Source organism: Capricornis sumatraensis, chromosome 7 (assembly GCF_032405125.1).
Source record: "Capricornis sumatraensis isolate serow.1 chromosome 7, serow.2, whole genome shotgun sequence".
Classification (NCBI taxonomy): domain Eukaryota; kingdom Metazoa; phylum Chordata; class Mammalia; order Artiodactyla; family Bovidae; genus Capricornis; species Capricornis sumatraensis.
Genome location: NC_091075.1, coordinates 39,478,957 through 39,503,767, shown reverse-complemented (window position 1 = coordinate 39,503,767; position 24,811 = coordinate 39,478,957). Strand labels below are relative to the sequence as shown.

Sequence of the window (24,811 nt, the reverse complement as noted above, 5' to 3'; positions counted from 1 at the left end):
TGGAATTCCCTTGCTTTCTCTATGATCCAACAGATGTTAATTTGATTCCCAATTCCTCTGCCTTTTCTAAACCCAATTTGTAATCTTGAAGTTTTGGGTTCATACTGCTGAAGCCTACCTAGCTTGAAGGATTTTAAGTATAACCTTATTAGCATGTGAAATGAGCACAACTGTACTGTAGTACAATTATGAACTTTCTTTGGCATTGCCCTTCTTTGGGACTGGAATTAAAAGTGACCTTTTCCAGTCCTTGGGCCATTACTGATTTTCTAAATTGGCGACATGTTGAGTGCAGCACTTTAACAACATCATCTTTTAGAATTTGAAATAGCTCAGCTGGAATTCCATCACTTCTACTAACTTTGTTTGCAGTAATGCTTCCTAAGGCCCACTTGACTTCATACTCCAGGATGTCTGGCTTTAGGTGAGTGACCATAGCATTGTGGTTATCTGGGTCATTAAGACCTTTTTTGTATAGTTCTCCTGTGTATTCTTGCTACCTCTTAATCTCTCCTGCTTCTGTTAGGTCCTTAATGTTTCTGACCTTTATAATGCCCATCTTTGCTTGTAATATTCCCTTGCATTGGAAAAATATTCCCAATTTTCTTGAAGAGATCTCTAGTCTTTCCGATTCTATTGTTTTTCTCTATTATTTTGTATTGTTCCTTTAAGAAGGCCTTCTTATTTCTCCTTGCTATTCTCTGAAACTCTGCATTCAGTTGTGTATATCTTTCCCTTTCTCCCTTGCCTTTCATGTCTCGTCTTTCCTCAGCTATTTGTAAGGGCTTCTCTGACAACCAATTTACCTTCTTGCCCCTTCATGGATCACAGCCTTGTTGTGCCAAAGGGGCTTGCATAACTCAGAAAAGCTGTGACCCATGCCATGTATGACCACCCAAGATGGATGGGTCATAGTGAAGAGTTCTGACAAAATATGGTCTGCTGGGGCAGCAAATGGCAAATCACTCCAGTATTCTTGCTGTGAGAACTCCATGAACAGTATGAAAAGGTAAAAAGATATGACACTGGAAGATGAACCCTCCCAGGTCAGAAAATGTCCAATTTGCTACTGGGGAAAGGCAGAGGACAATTATGATATAATAACAACTCCAGAAAGAATGAGGTGCCTGGACCAAAATGAAAATGATGCTCAGTTGTGACTATGTCTGGTAGCGAAAGTAAAGTCCAATGCTGTAAAGAACAATATTGCATAGGAACCTGGAATGTTAGGTCCATGAATCAAGGTAAATTGGACATGGTCAAGCAGGAGATGACAAGAGTGAGCATTGACATTTTATGAATCAGTGAACTAAAATGCATGAGAATGTATGGATTTAATTCAGATGATCATTATGCCTACTACTGTGGGCAAAAATCCCTTAGAAGAAATGGAGTAGCCCTCATGTCAACAAAAGAGTCCAAAATGCAGTTCAGTTCAGTTCAGTCGCTCAGTCGTGTCCGACTCCTTGTGATCCCATGAATTGCAGCACACCAGGCCTCCCTGTCCATCACCAACGCCCGGAGTTTACTCAGACTCACGTCCATTGAGTCGGTGATGCCATCCAGCCATCTCATCCTCTGTCGTCCCCTTCTCCTCCTGCCCCCAATCCCTCCCAGCATCAGGATATTTTCCAATGAGTCAACTCTTTGCATAAGGTGGCCAAAATATTGGAGTTTCAGCTTTAGCATCAGTCCTTCCAATGAACACCCAGGACTGATCTCCTTTAGGATGGACTGGAGTTGGACCTCCTTGCAGTCCAAGGGACTCTCTTGGGTGCAATCTCAAAAACACAAAATGGTCTGTTCATTTCCAAGCAAACCATTCAACATCACAGTAATCCAAGTGTATGCCCCAACCAGTAATGCTGAAGAAGCTGAAGTTGACTGGTTCTATGTAGACTTATAGCATCTTCTAGAACTAATACCCCAAAAGGTATCCTTTTCATCATAGGGGATTGGAATACAACAGTAGGAAGCCAAGAGATACCTGGAGTAACAGGCAAGTTTAGTATTGGAGTACAAAATGAAGCAGGGTAAAGGCTAATAGAGTTTTGTCAAGAGAACATACTGGTCATAGGAAACACCCTTTTTCAACAACACAAGAGATGATTTTACACATGGACATCACCAAATGGTCAACACTGATTTCAGATTGATTATATTCTTTGCAGCCAAAAATGTAGAAGCTCTATATGATCAGTAAAAACTAGACCTGAGCTGACTGTGGTTCAGATCATGAACTTCATATTGCAAAATTCAGGCTTAAATTGAACAAAGTAGGAAAACCACTAGGCCAGTTAGGTATGACCTAAATGAAATTCTATGATTATACAGTGGAGGTGCCAAAGAGATTGAAGGGATAAGATCTGGTAGACAGAGTGCCTGAAGAACCATCAGTGGAGGTTCATAACATAGCACAGGAGTCAGTGACCAAAACCATGCCAAAGAAAAAGAAATGCAGTTGATTAGCATAATCTAATAAAATTAGAAATAAATAATGAAAAAAATTACCAAAAATTTAACGATGTGAATATAAACAATCATTACCTTGGGAAATTCTTCAGCTAAACAGGAAATCAAACTGAAATTATATCAAGAAGGCAATGAAGAGGAATTCTTATTCTGAAAACTGATGGAACTAAGATGAAAATCCATAGCTGTGATTGACTTCATTTTTAAAGATGAAAAACCAAAAAAAGGAGCAAAGTACTCATGTTAAGAAATTAGAAAAAGAAGCATAAAATAATCCAAAGTTATTGGGCAGATGGAATTATTTAAATAAAAAAATGAAACAGATAAAGCAGTGAAAGTTGCTCAGTCATGTCCGACTCTTTGTGACCCCGTGGACTATACAGTCCCTGGAATTCTCCAGTCCAGAATACTGAACTGGGTAGCTTTTCCCTTCTCCAGGGGATCTTCCCAACCCAGGGATCAAACCTAGGTCTCCCTCATTACAGGCGGATTCTTTACTGGCTGAGCCACAGGGGAAGCCCAAATAAAGCATAATAAAACACTAAATAGAAACAAGAAGTATACATGCAAAGTATTGGTTTTTTAAAACAAATGAGATAGCTAACCCACTCTCAGATGAGCATAATTTAGAAAAATTGAGGGTAAAATATACATGACATTAAGAATGAGAAATCACTCATAGCCACAGATACGGGAAAGATTAAGTTGTCCATAGCAAGAAAATTGAAAATCTATATTGAAAATTGGAATCCACTCCAGTATTCTTGCCTGGGAAATCCCATGGACAGAGGAGCCTGGTGGGCTACAGTATAAGGGGTCACAAAGAGTCAGACACAACTGAGCAAATAACATACATAGGATGCTATGGGCTTCCCTGGTGGCTCACTTGGTAAAGAATCCACCTGAAACGCAGGAGACTGCCTGCAATTAATAGATCCACGTTCAATCCCTGGGTTGGGAGGATCCCCTGAAGAAGGCAACTCACTCTGGTATTCTTGCCTGGGAAATCCCACAGACAGAACCTGGTAGGCCACAGTCCATGGGGTCGCAAGAGTCAGACATACCTTAGTGACTAAACCACAACCACAGGATTCTATAAGCATGATGAAGAAGTATAAGGATACACACTAAGTTGTTATGAATGGGAACATGGTTTATGTGGGAGAGGAGCAGGTTAGTATGATAGAAGGGAAAAATGAGAACCAAAAATGCAAAAAACAAGACTGAACTTAAAATAACCAGCACTTATAATACAATCTGCATTATGCATTCATGTAAAATTATTCCCACATACAGAAAATAAAAATTTTTTAAAACAGAGGACCAGAGCCTATGGCCAGCATGCAGGTTTTCCAAGAAAAATTCTAACTGAAGGCAGAGCATGGAATTAAATCCAGCTCCTGGCCCCAGCCCTAGCCTTCCTTCAGTGTCATTTCCTTTTTCAGATTTTTCATTTCCAGCATAAACTGGTTTGAATTTCCACACAGGACCAGGAGATGGGAACACCTTTAGGAAGGTGAAAATAGTATGAATGCAGAAAAGCCATGAAGTGCTTGATGGTGTCAGGTTTCCTTCAGTGGTGATGAAAATATTTTGGAAATACATAAAGGTGATGGGTACACAATATTGTGAATACATGAGATGCTATTGAATTGTCAAATTTTAATGGTTAGTTTTATGTATTGTAAACTTCACCTTAACTTTAAAAAAGCATAAAGAATGTTACGGACAAATATATTCTACATGCTATTTCTGAGCTTAGCTCAAGAGTCACAGCCACTTTGAAGCTTATTCTAAACACGTGGAGACAGGTGTGAGATCATCTACTTTAATTATATTCCTAGGTTACCTTTGAAATCCAATTTTTGAATTTTCCAAAGATACAGCCTACCCTCATTGACACAAACTGTAGGCTAAAAGAGATGCAGTCATGTCTGCAATGTTTATATATTCAGCTGGTAGGTCCTCAGTATTCCAGGAGACTGTGTCCTTCTGAGATATAAACTCCGCAACCATCTTTTTCTGAAAATCCATGCTGTATCAAATTTCCCCAAACCCAGGAGCAGGCCTCCTGGCCCTTGAATACTCTAGTTCAAGACTTATATCCTGGCACTCCTGATGATACTGCCTGTCAGTGCAAGAGACGCAAGAGACACAGGTTCAATTCCTGGGTCAGGAAGATCCCCTCGAGGAGGAAATGGCAATGCACTCCAGCACTCTTGCCTGGAAGATTCCATGGACAGATGAGTCTGGTGGGCTTCAGTCCATGGGGTTGCAAAGAGTTGGGCATGACTGAAGCAGCTGAGCACATCTGATGATCATATATCTAAAAAGACCTATGGGAATAAGTACAGACTTCAGAGGGGGTGTGTGTGTGTGTGTGTGTGTGTGTGCGCGCGCACGCGCGCACACATGTGCAAGTACGCTTGTGTGTCAGAAAAAGAATTCATACCCACAGCCAATGATGCTTGCTCAAAAATGACCACATTCTGGGACTTCCCTGGAAGTTCAGTGGTTTAGACTCTGTACTTCCACTGCAGGGGCTGCGGATTCAATCCCTGGTTGGAAAATTAAAATCCTACATGCTGTGTGGTGCGGCCAAATAAACAAACAAATAAACAAAACTTACCACATTCTTACTCTACTAAGGAATAAACTCTCCTCAGCAGCTGTGGAAACGTATGCTCAGAATCGACATCTTCCTGCTATATAGGCTCCTCGGCTATCTTATATCAGACTAGAATTCATATTTTAATTTACAAGCTCTTTTCTACCCACTAGGTTAAAACTCAAAGTCCTAGTTCACCATTCTTAAATAGTCCAAGAAAAGGGAAAATCTCCTCTTAGAATAGTACCTTCAGTGGTACTCACCTTCAAGCCAACTGGATATTTTTCCCTCCCACCACTGCATTAACTTAAAATAAAATCATCTGCTCCCACACAGGCACTGCAATAGCTATTGTAACACTTCCTAACTCCCACTCTACTCTATTGTCTCAAACACAGATGATTTCCCTGGAATAGTCTTTGGTACACATCCGCTTACTACAGTAACTCTTTCTGCAAGAAAAAGTAACTTGTGTAAATTAATCATGAGGGGAGATCTACTGCAAATGAAAAACTAAATACCATTTATTAATCCAGTATCTCTGTCAACTAAAAAAGGTGCACAGTGTGAGAATTGTGAGTTAAGTTTTATTGGGGGCAAAATGAGGACTGCAGCCCAGAAAGCAGCACCTCAGATAGCTCTGAGAAACTTCTCCAAAGTGGTGTGATTTTGGTGAAGGGGAAGTTAATGCAATCACACACTTGTTTTAAAAAGGTTTTCTCCTGGTCATGAGGAGATGTCATCATGAAGGGATTTAGTGCTTTTCTGGACATGAGGAGATGTAAGGATTGGGATCATGCAATTAGTTCCTGAAAATACCTAACTATCTAAAGACCTGTTGTACCAGTTTTCCTGGAGCAGAAGGTGCCTCATTCTCCACCCTGAACTCCCTTCGGGGCATGTCAAGGGTCAACAGCTGCAGCAGCATAGGATTCAACCTCTGTAGCTGCTAAGTCGCTTCAGTCGTGTCCGACTCTGTGCAGCCCCATAGATGGCAGCCCACCAGGCTCCTCTGTCCCTGGGATTCTCCAGGCAAGAACACTGGAGTGGGTTGCCATTTCCTTCTCCAGTGCATGAAAGTGAAAAGTGAAAGTAAAGTCGCTCAGTCAAGTCCGACTCTTCACGACCCCATGGACTATAGCCTACTAGGCACCTTCGTTCATGGGATTTTCCAGGCAAGAGTACTGGAGTGGGGTGCCATTGCCTTCTCCCAACCTCTGTAGAGGTGATGGCAAATAAATGTCCTTCTTGTTGTTGTTCAGTCGCTGGCAAATACCCTTGGCAAGCACCAATTTGTAGTTGACATCTCCAATCCAGGTCCTTGAACTTTCCTCTTTTTCCTGAAGTTTTTGTCCCTTTCCACTTCCTAATACAGTTTTGATTTCATTAGTTAAAATTTTTTCTTTCCATAGTTGTAATGTCCTTGCGTCCATTTGCTTTTACCACATTCATCGTATATCCTGCCAGTGCTACATCCAGTTTACTGCTGAGATTCTCCATTCCTACATCTGGGTTTTGGGTGCTTCTGGAAGTTACACAAAGTCATACAATAGAATTGGTGTCATTACAACTCTTGTGTCTATGTTAGGCATATTTCCAATGCTGAAATTGGAGTTGAGTTCTTTCAAAGCACATCCAAACTGAGATTAAGGAAGAGTAGAAACCAAGAATCATGCAGAACAGACAGGAGAGGAGAGATCACATAGAAAGCAAGACCTGGACCAAGTTAGGGAGTAGAAAGGCTGACCCTCACATTCCAGTTTTGCTGAGTAACTCTACAACTCCCCTTTTGAGGTAGTGTGAGAAAACTGGCTCTTGAAAACAAATGATGCCTCACAAAATAAGCATCTATCTTTCCAGACACTTTGGTTTTTACACCTGTCACACAGACCATGCCCAAGTTCACCTTGCTGGACAATATGGCTTCCGTTGACCATCACTTTCTCAGCTAACTTATGGATTTGCATTGTAACATAAATTTTCTATTTAGTATTTTTCACTGGACTGCAGATTGTATTCTTTATTTCTTTTTATACTCTTGAATGCCTAGCCTAGCATCCTATGACCACATTCATAGTAGATGATCTCTAGATACTTGGTGAATGAATAAACCAATGAATAAACAACTCATTCTTTATTAGTCTTCAGAAAGGTGTGGTAACAGCAAGAAGCTCTAGAGTCTTTGGTCTTCAGAAAGGACAAGAAATCAGAAAGGGGGAAGCCCCAGGGAAGGAAATCTTGTTTTCACCAAGATTCAAAGGAGGACCAGGAGAAAAGGCCAACAGAATGTCACTCCTGAGACCAGGACAGCAGGCAAGCAGGCAAGACTCTTCCAGCTCTCCAAGACTCATTCTATTCAGGACCCTTCTGACCTGCCATTGACATTCAGAGGACCCCAAAATAAAACTGAGCAGAAATATCTAATTATATTTTCATCTTAAAAGCAGGGGAAAATATATTTGCAGAGCCAAACATTGTTTTACCAGTAACCTTACTACCTGCAATCTAAAAGACATCACATTAGTTTTCTGTTTTGTTTGCTTTGCTTATTTCTGGAACTGTGGTTTCTCTTTAGAATAACTCCAGGGTGGAAACATGTGAATACTCTTAAGTTATTAAAACCACCACCACAGTCTTCAGTTCAAACGTGGCAAATATAAAAGGTGACTCTCTTTTCACCAAGCTATGAAAATAATATTTGGGGGATAAAATAGGCAGAAAGAAGCCTCTACATACATGTAAGAAATCCCTAAAAATGATCTAACTCTTTGCTCTTCAAAGTTCAGGCGTCTAAAGAGAAACATCATGGGGCCACACCTTCATTTGGCTAAAGATATGGTTTTAAGACACTAAGCTACTCATTTACAGGTTTCTGCTTAAATTTTCAACCACATTTTAAGCATGAAACTTTGTGGTTCATGAGTTAACAAGATGCCACCCAAGAAAACATTGCTGCATGGGGTGTCACTCTTGAGATCCTTGGAGTCGGCAGGTCATCCTATGACCCTCTGCATTTGAAATGCACTGGTTTGCTAATGGTTGGTTTCTGGCTACAGTGGTCCACAAATTGTTTGTTCTTTTTCTATGGTCTGTGAATGATATGCCTCAAGATATAGTGGCTGATATTTTTTCACTTTCCTCCCTAATTTTCTCACTAAAATGTTTAATTAGTGAAAAGGCAACATATTTATAGATATAATAAAACAGTAGAGGAAAAGTTGTTTTAAATATATGTACAACATATTATATTTAGATACACACACATACACATGTATATATTAAGGACACTTTACATTCATACATATGAGTTTTAGGAAACTATACATCTGTGTTTCTCTAGAGTATGATGAAAGTGAACTATCATATGAACAATAAATTTTTTGAGATGTCTCAAGATAAAAGGAATATATGTATGCAAAAATTATAAAAGGAATGTTTAATATTACGTTTATGTAATCCTAACTCTCTTGCTTTTTCGATGATCCAGCAGATGTTGGCAATTTGATCTCTGGTTCCTCTGCCTTTTCTAAAACCAGCTTGAACATCAGGAAGTTCACGGTTCATATATTGCTGAAGCCTGGCTTGGAGAATTTTGAGCATTACTTTACTAGCATGTGAGATGAGTGCAATTGTGCGGTAGTTTGAGCATTCTTTGGCATTGCCTTTCTTTGGGATTGGAAAGAAAACTGATCTTTTCTAGTCCTGTGGCCACTGCTGAGTTTTCCAAATTTGCTGGCATATTGAGTGCCAGCATCGTCTTTTAGGATTTGAAATAGCTCAATTGGAATCCCATCACCTCCACTAGCTTTGTTCGTAGTGATGCTTTCTAAGGCCCACTTGACTTCACATTACAGGATGTCTGGCTCTAGGTGAGTGGTCACACCATCGTGATTATCTGGGTCATGAAGATCTTTTTTGTACAGTTCTTCTGTGTATTCTTGCCACCTCTTCTTAATATCTTCTTCTTCTGTTAGGTCCAGACCATTTCTGTCCTTTATTGAGCCCATCTTTGCATGAAATGTTTCCTTGGTATCTCTAATTTTCTTGAGGAGATCTCTAGTCTTTCCCATTCTGTTGTTTTCCTCTATTTCTTTGCATTGATCACTGAGGAAGGCTTTCTTATCTCTTCTTGTTATCCTTTGGAACTCTGCATTCAGATGCTTATATCTTTCCTTTTCTCCTTTGCTTTTTGGTTTTCTTCTTTTCACAGAAAGTTATGACCAATCTAGATAGCATATTGAAAAGCAGAGACATTACTTTGCTGACTAAGGTCTGTCTAGTCAAGGCTATGGTTTTTCCAGTAGTCATGTATGGATGTGAGAGTTGGATTGTAAAGAAAGCTGAGTGCCTAAGAATTGATGCTTTTGAACTGTGGTATTGGAGAAGACTCTTGAGAGTCCCTTGGACTGCAAGGAGATCCAACCAGTCCATTCTAAAGGAGATTGGTGCTGGGTGTTCTTTGGAAAGATTGATGCTGAGGCTGAAACTCCAGTAATTTGGCCACCTCATGTGAAGAGCTGACTAATTGGAAAAGACTCTGATGCTGGGAGGGGTTGGGGGCAGGAGGAGAAGGGGACAACAGAGGATGAGATGGCTGGATGGCATCACAGACTCGATGGACGTGAGTCTGAGTGAACTCCAGGAGTTGGTGATGGACAGGGAGGCCTGGAGTGCTGCAGTTCATGGGGTCGCAAAGATTCGGACACGACTGAGCGACTGAACTGAACTGAACTGAACTAATATAACTGTTCATCTTTTATTAGAATTAAGAGTCATTTTAGCTTCTCAGCCTCAGTTTCTATATTTTTTAAATAAATTATTCATTTATTTATTTATTCATTTATATTTTTATTTATTTACTTTTTGGTTGCACTGTGCCATCTCATCCTCTGTCGTTCCCTTCTCCTCCTGCCCCCAATCCCTCCCAGCATCAGAGTCTTTTCCAATGAGTCAACTCTTTGCATGAGGTGGCCAAATGTCAACAATATAAATTTGCTATTGACTTTTACAACATTATTTAAAAATGACAATATAGTAAAAATTGGTGACACAATATTTTAATGACAAAACTAATGCTCTCTAGCCCATTTTGGTTTCCAAAACACTTAATAGAAAAGCCCAAATCAGGAGGTAATGGATACTGAAAAAAAAGGTACAGGAGTCAGGAAAACAATAGAAAAAGCAATGAATTCCACCACACTATAGAGCATAATAAAGAATTATTATAACAAAATAATGTATGAGAAAATGTTTCAGGGAGTCATGCATTAAATTGTGTTGCAGATTAAAGTAATGAAATGCAAATATTAGTTAAGCTGAGAATAGTATTGTATTTTACTACATTCAATGCAAAATTCCAATTACCACCTAAGTAAATGAAAATGTAAGTTATTAGGGACCAATAAGTATTTTTTAATTGAAATACAGTTTTTGTATGATGTTATGTTAATTCAAGTATATTACACAATGATTTGACATTTGCATATATTATAAAAAAATCACTATAATAGGGGTTAGAAATTCTTGGTTATATCTGCAATCTTTTTATATTTCCTAGGCTGTCAAATATTCAAACAAGAACTGAGTTCTCCATTCTTACAAAAATTTGCAGCAGATATATTTTTCCAAGTTCAAACTGTAGTTCCAGCAGCATTTTCAGGCTTCCATGGAGGTATGAACAAAATTTTCATATTGTTAAACTTATTTAACAACAAAAATTCATTTAACTAATAACATTGAGGAGTTGCCATTTAATTTCGATTGAAGGTGATTAATTTGCAATGTAATGACAGGATAAAAGGCAAATATCAAGAGACAAACTTAACAGAATTCTATCCATGTCTTCCTGGTAATGAATATGCTCAACTAAAATCACATGTTTATGGACTGATATCAGTATTTGGCTGGATCTATCTGCATGGAAAGACATTTTCAAAGATGAAGTATGTGAAATTTCATTAACAGATATCCCTTTGCAATTAATTTTAATGATAGAGAATACCGACAGTGAGCATTTTGCAAAGTTTAAGGGAAGGATCCCTAAATGGCATTTTATTTATTAAGCTGCTAACATTAGGGGGTTTATCCACCAAAGTATGTGGAATTTATTGCATCAATTTGCCCTATGTAAGTTAAACCAGAGAATCACCTGATGAAAACAAAACTTTCCCTTTTTGTATTGAGGTATAATTCATATACAACATTATATTAGTTTCACATGTACAACATAATGATTTGATATTTATATATATTGTGAAATGATCACCACAACAAGCCTAGTCAACATTCAAGAACTAAAATTATTTTTGGCCTTGCCACACAGCTTGAGCAATCCTAGTTCCCTGACCAGGGACAGAATCAGTGCCCCTTGCAGTGGAAGTGTAGAGTCCTAACCACTGGACTACCAGGGAATTCCCCAAAAATGTTTTAATTTAAATCATCCCAGTGTATGAGCTGGAATTCAAATTACAGTCTTAACATATTTTGTCTCATAGGGGCTTCCCCAGTGGCTCAGATGGTAAAGTATCTTGTCTCATTATGATACATAAATTATGCTATCTGATTATATTTTGTACAAATTAAATTTGCTGTGACTTTAACTAGTTTTTTACCTATCACACTAGGAATTTTTTTATCTTAAAGATGAGAATGACTGAGGCTCAAAGTGGTCATTCAGTTTGTCTTAAGTTACAGAGCCAGAACTTAACCCAAGTATATTTGTCTCTAAGTTTGTCTTTTCCTGCATAACTCTAACCAATGTCTACTTTCCCATGCAGCTCCCAGGGCAGTGGGGGTGAAGTGCTCAGAGCTGATGTGAGAGCAGTGCAGTGTGGAGGCCTTGGTGTGTCCTGGTGTTCCCCTCCCTGTCCCTGGTTATAGACCTACTAAATGCATTGTGCTGGCCCTTGTCCATCTCTTTTATACTCTGATTTTCTCAAGGTTCAGTTCAGTTCAGTCACTCAGTCATGTCCAACTCCTTGCGACCCCATGAATCGCAGCACGGCAGGCCTCCCTGCCCATCACCAACTCCTGGAGTTCACTCAAACTCATGTCCATCGAGTCCGTGATGCCATCCAGCCATCTCATCCTCTGTCGTCCCCTTCTCTTCCTGCCCTCAATCCCTCCCAGCATCAGGGTCTTTTCCAATGAGTCAGCTCTTCACATCAGGTGGCCAAAGTATTTGAGTTTCAGCTTCAACATCAGTCCTTCCAATGAACACTCAAGGTAGCCTCTTAATTAAAGCTTAAGTATCAATGCTCTGATGTCATTATAGCTTAAATTTAAAACTAATGTCATATATCCATAGAAAGATAGGTACATTAATGTTTACTGTAGCTTTTTTCATGCCAGAAAAAAATGGAAAATTGGAAACATTTCATACTCCATTAACTAGAGTATGAATAATCAAATTGTGGTGTATTTATATAAAGCAATATTACTCATCAATAAAAACAATGAACTACTGATACATGATCAAACTGAATGGATATAAAAAGTATGACGCTCAATGGAAGAAGTCAGACATGAAAGAAGACTTACTGTACAATTTCATTTCTATAAACTACAAGAGATAGCAGGGACTTCCCTGGTGGTCCAATGGCTAAGACTCCACAATCCCAATGCAGGAGACTTGGGCTCAGTCCCTGGTCAGGGAACTAGATCCCACATGCCACAACTAAAAAAACCTACAGGCCACAACTAAAGATCCTACATGCCACAGCTAAGTCCTGGTGCAGACAAATAAATAAACATTTTTTAAAAAGAGAGATAACAAAACTTATCTATCGGATGAAAAGCAGACTTGTGGTTGACTGTCAGACAAAGGGAACAGAGCAGGAAAGAATATGAGAACTTTTAGAGTAAGGCAAATGCTCTGTGTTGACCTGGGTATAAACAATTATCAAAACCTAATGAACTGTTCACTTAAGATCTATGTAGTTTACTATTTGTATTTATACTTTAATTTTTTTAAATACCAAATTTGTTAAAGGCTCCAAGGTTGAACTGGAGTCTGAATCTATATTAAGCCTTAACAGCTTTGAAACAAATATTAGGTTTATTCTAGCAAGTATGCTTAACTTACTGCGTCAACTCTGCCTTACATGGGCACAATCACAGGACCACTGGCCAAAGCATGGTGCAGTTAACAAGGAAAATGAAAAGGCATTCTGAGTTAGATCGTCTAAAGAGTTAAGCTGAAAATAGCACCATGGTTGTTTTTACAGCTGGATACTACAGTAACTACTGTTCTCCATATACATAAAGGTGTTTGAAAGTTTCAAGTGGGTCCTCAAGTTTCTTCCTTAGTGTGCATGCTAAAAATGTAATTCCATTTGTAGAGCCTATAACTTTGCTATGGTTCTAAAGAATAATGTGAATGTGAAAATGAAATAGAAGAAACCTGGTAGTAAGAGGCAGGCAAATTGATTTCCAGTCCTCTGGAGATGAAATTAATTCATGTATTTTGGAGCTGATTAAGTATTTTTCATATATTTAAAACAATGAAAAAAATCTCTCACTTCAACTAAGTTTACACTTACCCACATGGGGATCTTTAAAAAGTTTCCTGAGAATGTGGTTTTTTTTTTTTCTTTAGTTTTGTTAAGTTTACTATCTGTTCTTTGAGAAAGAAAAAAAAAGTCAAATGCAAAAACATAAAAGGCTTTGTCTGATGGCTTCTTTTGTCATCTTAGAAGACAGATATCAAAATGCCACTAGTGAGCTTACCTTAGACTCTTCACAAAGAAATTATGGACAATTTTAATTTTATTGGGATAATTTTGTATCTTCTTATTGGGATATTTTTGTATCCCTAGTATTCATTTGTCATTGCACCTAGTACCTAGCGGGTATTGAAAATGATGGATAGATGAACTGATGGATGGATGGATAAGAATTGTGGAGAGTCTATGGCTTACAACATCACAGACTTACCAAGAGAAAAAAACGGCTTCTATTACTACTGACTTATCTATATCAATTTGGACCTCATGAAAAAACTGAAATTAAGAGGCTCCTCCCTCCATGGGTACCTTTGTGGTCATTAAGTGGACAAATAGGTCTATAGACTTTGAGTGTATGGAATATTATTGCTTAGCAACAGTGTGTTTTAGAAAATTATAATCTCTCTTCAAATTTTTGGACAAGTGTCTGCTGCTGCTGCTAAGTCACTTCAGTCGTGTCTGACTCTGTGTGACCCCATAAACGGCAGCCCACCAGGCTCCCCCATCCCTGGGATTCTCTAAGCAAGTACACTGGAGTGGGTTGCCATTTCCTTCTCCAATGTGTGAAAGTGAAGTCGCTCAGTCATGTCCGACTCCTAGCGACCCCATGGACTGCAGCCTACCAGGCTCCCCGATCCATGGGATTTTCCAGACAAGAGTACTGGAGTGGGGTGCCATTGCCTTCTCCAGGACAAGTGTCTAGATTACGTTAATCAAATTCTCTCCTGAAATATGAATTTTATTCTAGGAAACAAATAAAACAAAAAAGATTTTCCCACCAGTGTCATGAAAGAGCTTTGTGAAGTTCTGAATTTCTGTGCCTTTCTTATGATTAGGCACAGTAAAGTGTTTAGTTTCTCTATTAGATCTATCTTTTTCTGCCACTATCTTTGTTCCCACCTCCCACCCCCACTCCTGCTACTCCAGCTCTCATTGGTATTATGCTTGTGTCTTCTCCATGGGCCCCTGAACTGGACAGAGGTCCTTTACAATCCAATGCTTCATTTGATACACGCTGCTTCCTTCTTTGCAGCCCTTTAGATTTGGTTGTTCTCAAATAACATGTTCTTTCGTGAGGCACCCCCCATCCATTCCTGAACAGAATCTACCACCAAACTTAAAATACCCAAATCCCTGGGGAACTTCTTTCTCTCATGGTGGCCAACACTTCTTCTACCACAGAGACCATTCCTGGTCTCTCATGGGTGGTGGCTTCTCACTGACACAGTAACACCAACAGAAGGAAAGGCTCTGCCAATTTACCTTAATAAAATATGAACTTGAATGTGGAGTAGGAGCTCTTGAGCTATTACAGGAAAACATAATTACAAGGAGGACTTGACTCTGGTTTTGAATCAGCCTGAAATTGTAGGCAAATCCCTTGACCCCCACCCTACATGTAAAGCCACAAGACTAAGGGAGGACATCATCTCCTGATGCCAGCTCATCAGATTTCAAGAAAAATAAGTTCCATGTATTTTAAAAGATTTTCTAACTTGGTGGATTTATATCACAAAAACTTGAATTTAATGGGCTCTCCAGTCCACCATCCCATACTATTTTCCTTTTTATTGGGAATACTGAACTTAGCCTTTTGGAGATGTTGTTTAATTTTATATTTCTATCAAAGAATAATTCTTTCTAGGCTTTTAGATACCTGTATGTAAAAATGCCAAAACCCTCACATTTTTGCATACAAAAGTTATTCTTTCAAAAGAGAGACTTTGTCATATATCAGGTGGAAGAGGCATTTCAACATTTTTGATGGTGACAGTGATGTCAGTGACAGAAGATCATGTTTTCCAGAGTTGTTGAATTTCTTGCTTAATCTGATTGATTTTATTTCTGACTTGGCCTATTATTTAGTTAACTTGTCATTACTTTATTCCATCTGATTTTATTATAAGTTGTTTAATTTTTTTTAGATTTTAAAAGTTGAGGAGAGACATGTCATCTTATCCTTTGCCTCTGAGCATGGCTGTGCCTGGAGAATACAAGATACAGATATCCATCTTGAGTTTAACATATCTTTAAGAGGCTGCTCCTGACCTTCAGCATGCCTGCTCCTCAGCCATGGTGCCCTCCAGGAAGTTCTTCGTTGGAGGGAACTGGAAGATGAACGGGAGAAAGAACAATCTGGGGGAACTCATCAACACTCTGAATGCGGCCAAGGTGCTGGCCAACACCGTGGTGGTTTGTGCACCCCTCACCACCTACAGTGACTTCGCCCAGCAGAAGCTAGATCCCAAGATTGCCATGGCTTCACAGAACTGTTACAAAGTGGTCAATGGGGCCTTTACGGGGGAGATCAGCCCTGGCATGATCAAAGACCTTGGAGCCACGTGGGTAGTCCTGGGGCACTCTGAGAGAAGGCATGTCTTTGGGGAGTCAGATGAGCTGATTGGGCAGAAAGTAGCCCCTGGCAGAGGGACTTGGAGTGATTGCCTGCACTGGGGAGAAGTTAGATGAGAGGGAAGCTGGCATCACTGAGGAGGTCATTTTCGAGCAAACCAAGGTCATCACAGATAACGCGAAGGATTGGAGCAAGGTCGTCTTGGCCTATGAGCCTGTGTGGGCCTTGGTACTGGCAAGATGGCGACACCCCAACAGGCCCAGGAAGTACACGAAAAGCTCCGGGGATGGCTTAAGTCCAACGTCTCTGATGCAGTGGCTCAGAGCGCCCACATCACTTATGGGGGTTCTGGGACGGGGGCAACCTGCAAGGAGCTGGCAAGCCAGCCTGATGTGGATGGCTTCCTTGTGGGCGGTGCTTCCCTCAAGCCTGAGTTCCTCGACATCATCAGTGCCAAACAATAAACCCTGTCCATCTCCACTACCCTTCCTGCCGAGCCAGGGACTAGGTAGCTCAGAAGCCCAGTAACTGTACTGCCCCCCGACCTCCACACACGCTTCTCATGGCGTCGCCTGACCCCTCTTGTGGCCGAATCCAATGCACCTCTTCCTTTACTGTTTACACCCTACCTTGTCATGGTTGGGACCAGAACCATCCCGCCTCCACTTACTGTACCCGTTGGAACTAAACCTGTCACCAAGGTGGCTTCTTCTTGGCTGAGAGGTGGGAGGGTGGTTTGCTCGTGGGTCCCCTTAGTTCCCAGTGAAGACGGGAGAGAACCGGTCCCGTCCCGTCTTCCGCCATGAGGCCAAGGGCTGAGAGAAAGCCCTGTCGTCAGCTGAGGCCAGGGCTCTGCTCCCTCCCACGGTGCCAATGCCTGTGGTCTGAGCAGTCCTGCGTGTGGGTGAATAAATGCCTGGCACTGAAAAATAAATAAATAAATAAAACGTCTTTAAGAAATGTTTTTCTTAAGCATTAAAATTTTGAATCTAGATAACTAATATTTTGTGGGACTTCCCTGGCAGTCTAGTGGTTAAGAATCTGCCTTTTAATGCAGGAAATGGTTCAAACCCTGATCAGAGAACTAAGATCCCACATGCCACTGGGCAACTAAGCCCGTAGGCCACAACTAGAGAGAAGCCCACGTGCTACAGAGAAGAGCCCACATGCTGCAATTAAGACCTGATGCAGCAAAATAATAGTAATAATAAAGGAATAAAATTAATTAAAATAACTGCTAATCTATTCCTTAGAGTAGTGCATAGGATTAAGAGTAGGAAGAACTTGCATACCAAATTCTGTTATAGTAGGAAGACTTTGTCCATAGTAATGAGTACGAGAAAATCAGTCATTCAGTTTGTCACCCTATATCTAAGAAGCTCTTTCTATAGGTGTAGTACCATGACAGCAACACAGGGAGTTATTTGGGAGCAGAGAAAAACAGTGAATTAACTAGAAAATACCAAAAGGAAAAGAAAAAACCCTAAAACTAAAAAATTTTTAGGGCAGAGGATCTAGATGAAAGCCCAGATACGAGGATAAAAAATCAGCTGGAAGAAAATGAGACATACACATAAAGATTACTCTTCCAAAATGGAGAAACTTGGTTGAAATGCATTGGACCATGGGTATCCTGAGGAATCTACACTGGACACATTCAAGCAGAACATACCAAACTAAATCCAGTAAATGTCCACTATGTGAACAGCTGGCCTCAGCTGTGTTGTAACTTTTACAGCTGATGCAACAGAATGAGCCATATCATACAAAATTACAACACAAGACCACAACTAAAGACTGGCAGTGATTTGTTTTATGTGGAATCACAAACTGTCATTATTGCAGGTCATTTCAGAAGGTCCAAGTCAGTGGAAAACCTAAGGAATACCAAAAATATAACCCTAGCTAGTAACTAAGACTATATTTGTCAATTGTGCAATCCCTGAAATGATGATTTCTGAGAACACATTTCTCGTATTTCGGTGTTTTCATATTTGGTATTTCTAGTATTTTGGTATTTTTGCTGAAGAATGTTCTGGTTTGATAAATATACTAGGTGTTTTAATTTCACAAAGTAAACATTCAGGTTTTTCACGAAGTAATTGAATAATCAAGTAATAGCACAAAACCTTATCATTGGTAAGTAAAAATTTGCTTGGTAAGTAAAAATTTGCCTCCAGCTCAAAACACAAAGAAGGTATAAGAAAATTATTAACTAAAAAGTGAGATCAAAATAATCCTTCAGTCTGTCCGCATATAGAAAAGAGTGTTCTTTCCTTACTATGGCTGATATAAATAGGTATAGATGTGACAGCACTCTGGAAATCATTATCGGTTCCCTTCCCCATTCTCTTAGATATTACAATGGTCCACAGCCTTTCAAAGTTCAATTCTATGATTCCTTAGTATTTAATTTCTCTCTTTAGGAAGATGGGCTTCCCTGGTGGCTCAGTGGTAAGGAATCTGCCTGCAGTGAAGGAGACGCAGGAGACCTGGGTTTGATGCCTGGGTGAGTCTTTGCTGAAGCGACTGAGCACACACAATCAGGGAGATATTATATTAGATTAATTTTTTCTTCTTATTGGACAATAATGGAAAAAATAGGTTGAGAAACACTGTGATAGATGGCCTTTCAGTCTTCATTCTTAGTTAGTCAGCCATTATTTCAAGAATATTTATTAAATAAATGTCCTACATCAGGCACTGTGATGACTGGTTGGAGATATAATGGTAAATAAGACCTTGATCCTGTTCTCAAAAACGCCTAACCTATTCAGAGGTCATGAGAGATAAGCAATCAGCCCTGACAGAGAAGGGTCATTACTATCACAGGAGTGCTTTGGAAACATAGAAGGGATGCTAACCTAACCAAAGTGAGGCTAGGAACCAGGACAGGTTTCCTAAAGGATGTGACTTCAGAACTGAGCCCTGAATGACCGGTCCGAGTTAGACAAAGACAGCATGTGTCAGAGCCTAGAGAAAGAGACATGGTAAAAAGGAAGGAAATGAAATACTTTAGCATGGCTTGAGCTTAGTGTGAGACAAGAAATTAAAGGAGCAGGACTGGAGTCATTTGTAAAAATCAATTGCAAAGTGTTTTCTATGCAACTCTGAGAAGTTTAAAGCTTATCCTGAGGATCCTAGAGTCATGGAGGATTTTAAGCAGATGTTGAAAATATATTACTGAAAATGCACTTTAGATAGTTTATTTTGGCCATGGTTTGAAAAATAAATAGGTTCTTGTAGTAGCCCATGTGAGACAACAGTGGTAAAGTAAGATGACAGTTGTAGTGAAGGTGAATGGAAGTAAGATTTAAGGGGTGTGGAATTAACAGGACCCCAGTGGGGTAGGAGGGGTAAAGGACAGACACTACAAGGATGATATCAAATTTCTAGTATGAGCAATTGGAAAAAAAAAAACCAGAAGGGCATCTGGGAATTTGAGATAATCTTGGAACTTCCAAGGGGATATTTCCATTAGAAGTTTGATATGTATGACCCTGAAGGCAAGAGGAAAATTTGAATTAAAAAAAAAAAAACCCAGCAGATGGAAAAGTGAAACTACAGGAATGAAAAAGCTCATCCAGAAAGACTCTGGAGAATGTGAAGAGGAGATGGACAAGAAGAGAACCCTGGAAATATCAACACTTAAAAGACAGCTAGAAAAGAGGAGCGCATGAGAGCAGTTGACAAATAGCAGGTGGGGAGGAAAGAGGAAACCGGAAATGCAGCACCATGTATGCGGGAGAGAGGCAGAACTTTTGAAAGAGGAGAAAACAGTCAGCAGCATCAACCGCTATAGATGCTACCTAGGAAAGTGACTGAAAAGTGCTCACTACAATTAACCAGCAAGAACTCATTGGTTAACCAGAATGAAGTCATTGGTAATATTTATGAGCTAAGTTTCTACAGAATTATGGGGACAGAGGCCACACTGCTATGGGCTGAGCAATGAGCTGAAGGTGAAGCAGTTATATCCTTAAGTACTGATATCTCTTTAGAAACTTGTCTGTGAAGAGGAAGAGAAAAAATATATGAGTAGCTAGCTAGGTGGGAATATTATGGATGAAAGGGGGTTTTGTTTCTTTGTTTTATGAAAGAAACTCAAAAATTAAATTCCAGTGAAAGAGAGCCAATAGGCAGAAGTAGATGGTAAACCAGAGAGATAAACTCCCAGGCAAGGCTGTAGAGAGATCCAACCAGATTTAACTTTCATTCATTTATCTCTTTCCAAATCTTTTTTATTCAAAATTTGGAAGGAGACAAATTCAGAAACTTTCCCTTGGAGACAGGAACCACAACACAGAAAACAGTCTATAAGTATTCTTGGTTTACTTAGTTTACTGTCTGCTAATAGCACTGTGTGCTAACATATTTGCCTTCTCCTTTAGAAAAGACAAGGGATTCATTGATACATCTTATTATTGTTCACCTGATGTCAGAAGATATGAAAACGTCCAGTCTCATGTAAATAACCATAGATGTGGTTTTCCTGACTCTGTAAATAGCAATTTAAATAGATATAGTCCTTGCCCTCTAGAATCTCACAATAAAAAACAGATGACATGGATACACATCACCACCACCAGTACCACACAAGAGAATATGATGGTTCTCAAGTAGGAATTTATATTAGGTACAGTTTGGTCTTTGTTTTTCCTGGCTGTGGAATATGTGGAAGTTTTCTGGGAAATTGAGTGTGGTTAGGAAAAGTATTACTTGACTTTCACATAAACAGGAGAGGCCTGGGAGGGAAGAGGGGAGGGAGAACTTGATTGGATTATAAACATTAATCAAAATAAATGTATCTCTAGTGGCTCCCACCACCCAAGCTTATAATTCAATAAGTGATAGCAATTGATTGATTACATAAAAGTTCAGAGAGATCCTGATGGAAAAATTAGGCAAAAGTTGAACAGGTAAGCCTGGTTGGAGGGCAAAAATTTTATTGCATACTGGCAATAAAAAGGTTAAAGGTGTATGACACCTTACATTGGGTAGAAAAGGGTCTAATGATGAAGTATCAAAGAGCAACCAGGCTGATGGGGAGATAGCTCATAGAAGAACACTGTAGATGTGAGGGTTGATGTCCAAACTACATACTGCTTTTGGTTTCAGAGAGAAAGAGTGGATGAGGGAGATATGGAAGGAACAGTTGAAGGGTTTAGTAATAACCAGAATGTTGGCACACCCACCCAGAATTTTTAGCATTTTTCTGATAGAGAAGACAAAACTTTGACATTTCTTCGAGAAAATTCTAGGTTATTAAGAATTCAATTAAGAGCTGCAAAGAGACTTCACATGAAACTATGTTTTAGAATATTTATCTTCTTCTTTGTTGTTGCTGTTGTTCAGTCACAATGTTGTATCAGACTCTTTGTGACCCCATGAACTGCAGCACCCCAGGCTTCCCTGTCCCTCATTATCTCCTGGAGCTTGTTCAAACTCATGGCCATTGAGTCAGTGATGCCATCCAACCATCTCATCCTCTGTTGCCCTCTTCTCCTCCTGCCCTCAGTCTTTTCCAGCATTACGGACTTTTCCAACGAGTAAGCTCTTTGCATCAGGTGGCCATCTACTTCTTAGACTTGGCTATTTATAAGTCAATATAGAGCATCTTGAACTCTATATTCTAGCAGGCAAGAAGTAATAAACAACGTTGGAAAGAAAAGTTGTGGGGGGAGAGTTTTTAGACTGAGAGAGTTTAATCCAAGGTAAAAAACTAGCAAGAAACACCAGGACTTCAGCTCAATCTCTGATTCTAAATCTTGTGGTCACAGAACTCTGGGGACAGGGAAATAGGCCACAGTACTATTCTCCTCTAATATTACTACTATAACCTGGAGAGAAGAAATGAGAACTTGAAGAAAGGCAGAAGCGATAAGAAAAGAGGGAAGATGGATTTCAAAGAAACTGTGGAGGAAATATTAATAAGATCTGATACCTGAGTAAACATGACAGGTAAGAAAGAAGTGTACATCACAATAAATGTGGGGTTTTTCCAGAAACGACTCATCACACAGTGCAACTCAGCTGTGGCATCAATGAGATGAATGTATATTCATATGGCATAAGAGAATCAGTTCATAACAACCTGTTTAAATAAAGAAGAGCATTATGATAGTGAGATTTCAACAAAAAGTTTTGTTGCATCAGCCGTGATTAAAAAAAAAAAAAAAGCAGTAAGGATCTGTGATTTTTTTTCTAGCACCACTCCTCAGAATGTTCCAGCTAGCATGCACGAAAAATGCAGCCAATTTAGATTAGAGGCTTCCTGGAAAGGATATATCAAGCTTAAATAATTTATAGAAAATAAGAGATTACAGAATATTGGAAACAGGAAAAGTCTTAAAGATCACTTAGTTCAATCATTTTCATTAAAAAATAACTATGTACAGACCTCTACAAACATATACAAAAGTGAAGAGCACAGTATAATGAATCTCCACTGACTTATCACCAATTTGATGATTATAAATTTATGGCCAAGCTTGTTTCATCTTATTTCCCTACCTCATGATATCTGTTTCATCCATGAATATTTTAAGATTGAATCTCTAAAAGATGAGAATTCTTTTAAAAACATAATTCAGTTCAGTTCAGTCGCTCAGTCGTGTTAATAATATCATTTTACATAAAACTTAACAATAATTTCTTAATACCATAAAATATGCAATTCAGTTCAATTCAGTTCAGTCACTCAGTCGTGTCCGACTCTTTGCGACCCTATGAACGGCAGCACGCCAGGCCTCCCTGTCCATCACCAACTCCCGGAGTTCACTCAGACTCACGTCCATCAAGTCAGTGATGCCATCTGGACATCTCATCCTCTGTCGTTCCCTTCTCCTCCTGCCCCCAATCCCTCCCAGCATCAGAGTCTTTTCCAGTGAGTCAACTCTTCGCATGAGGTGGCCAAAGCACTGGAGTCTCAGCTTTAGCATCAGTCCTTCCAAAGAAATCCCAGGGCTGATCTCCTTCAGAATGGACTGGTTGGATCTCCTTGCAGTCCAAGGGACTCTTGAGAGTCTTCTCCAACACCACAGTTCAAAAGCATCAATTCTTCGGCACTCAGCCTTCTTCACAGTCCAATTCTGACATCCATACATGACCACAGGAAAAACCATAGCCTTGACTAGACAGACCTTTGTTGGCAAAGTAATGTCTCTGCTTTTGAATATGCTATCTAGGTTGGTCATAATTTTTCTTTCAAGGAGTATGCGTCTTTTAATTTTATGGCTGCAATCACCATCTGCAGTGATTTTGGAGCCCAAAAAAATAAAGTCTGACACTGTTTCCACTGTTTCCCCATCTATTGCCCATGAAGTGATGGGATTGGATGCCATGATCTTCGTTTTCTGAATGTTGAGCTTTAAGCCAACTTTTTCACTCTCCACTTTCATCAAGAGGCTTTTCAGGTCCTCTTCATTTTCTGCCATAAGGGTGGTGTCATCTGCATATCTGAGGTGACTGATATTTCTCCCGGCAATCTGGATTCCAGCTTGTGTTTCTTCTAGCCCAGCGTTTCTCATGATGTACTCTGCATAGAAGTTAAATAAGCAGGGTGATGATAGACAGCATTGACGCACTCCTTTCCTGATTTGGAAGCAGTCTGTTGTTCCATTTCCAGTTCTAACTCTTGTTTCCTGACCTGCATACAGATTTCTCAAGAGGCAGGTTAGGTGGTCTGGTTTTCCTATCTCTTTCAGAATTTTTCACAGTTTATTGTGATCCACACACTCACAGGCTTTGGCATAGTCAATAAAGCAGAAATAGATGTTTCTCTGGAACTCTCTTGCTTTTTCCATGATCCAGCAGATGTTGGCAATTTGATCTCTGGTTCCTCTGCCTTTTCTAAAATCAGCTTGAACATCAGGAAGTTCACGGTTCACGTATTGCTGAAGCCTGGCTTGGAGAATTTTGAGCATTACTTTACTAGCATGTGAGATGAGTGCAATTGTGCGGTAGTTTGAGCATTGTTTGGCATTGCCTTTCTTTGGGACTGGAATGAAAACTGACCTTTTCCAGTCCTGTGGCCACTGCTGAGTTTTCCAAATTTGCTGGCATATTGAGTGCAGCACTTTCACAGCATCATCTTTCAGGATTTGAAATAGCTCAACTGGAATTCCATCACCTCCACTAGCTTTGTTCATAGTGATGCTTTCCAAGGCCCACTTGATTTCACATTCCAGGATGTCTGGCTCTAGATTAGTGAACACACCATCGTGATTATTGGGTCATGAAGATCTTTTTTGTACGGTTCTTCTGTGTATTCTTGCCACCTCTTCTTAATATCTTCTGCTTCTCTTAGGTCCAGACCATTTCTGTCCTTTATCGAGCCCATCTTTGCATGAAATATTCCCTTGGTATCTCTAATTTTCTTGAAGAGATCTCTAGTCTTTCTCATTCTGTTCTTTTCCTCTATTTCTTTACATTGATCACTGAAGAAGGCTTTCTTATCTCTTCTTGCTATTCTTTGGAACTCTGCATTCAGATGCTTATATCTTTCCTTTTCTCCTTTGCTTTTTGCCTCTCTTCTTTTCACAGCTATTTGTAAGGCCTCCCCAGACAGCCATTTTGCCTTTTTGCATTTCTTTTCCATGGGGATGGTCTTGATCCCTGTCTCCTGTACAATGTCACGAACCTCATTCTATAGTT

The 24,811-nt window shown here is 39.7% G+C and overlaps 1 pseudogene; it reads left to right on the top strand.

Annotated features, from left to right (window-relative positions):
* Positions 1 to 15,876: 15,876 nt before the first annotated feature.
* LOC138082172 (triosephosphate isomerase pseudogene) lies at positions 15,877 to 16,620 on the top strand (annotated as a pseudogene).
* The last annotated feature ends 8,191 nt before the right edge of the window (positions 16,621 to 24,811 follow it).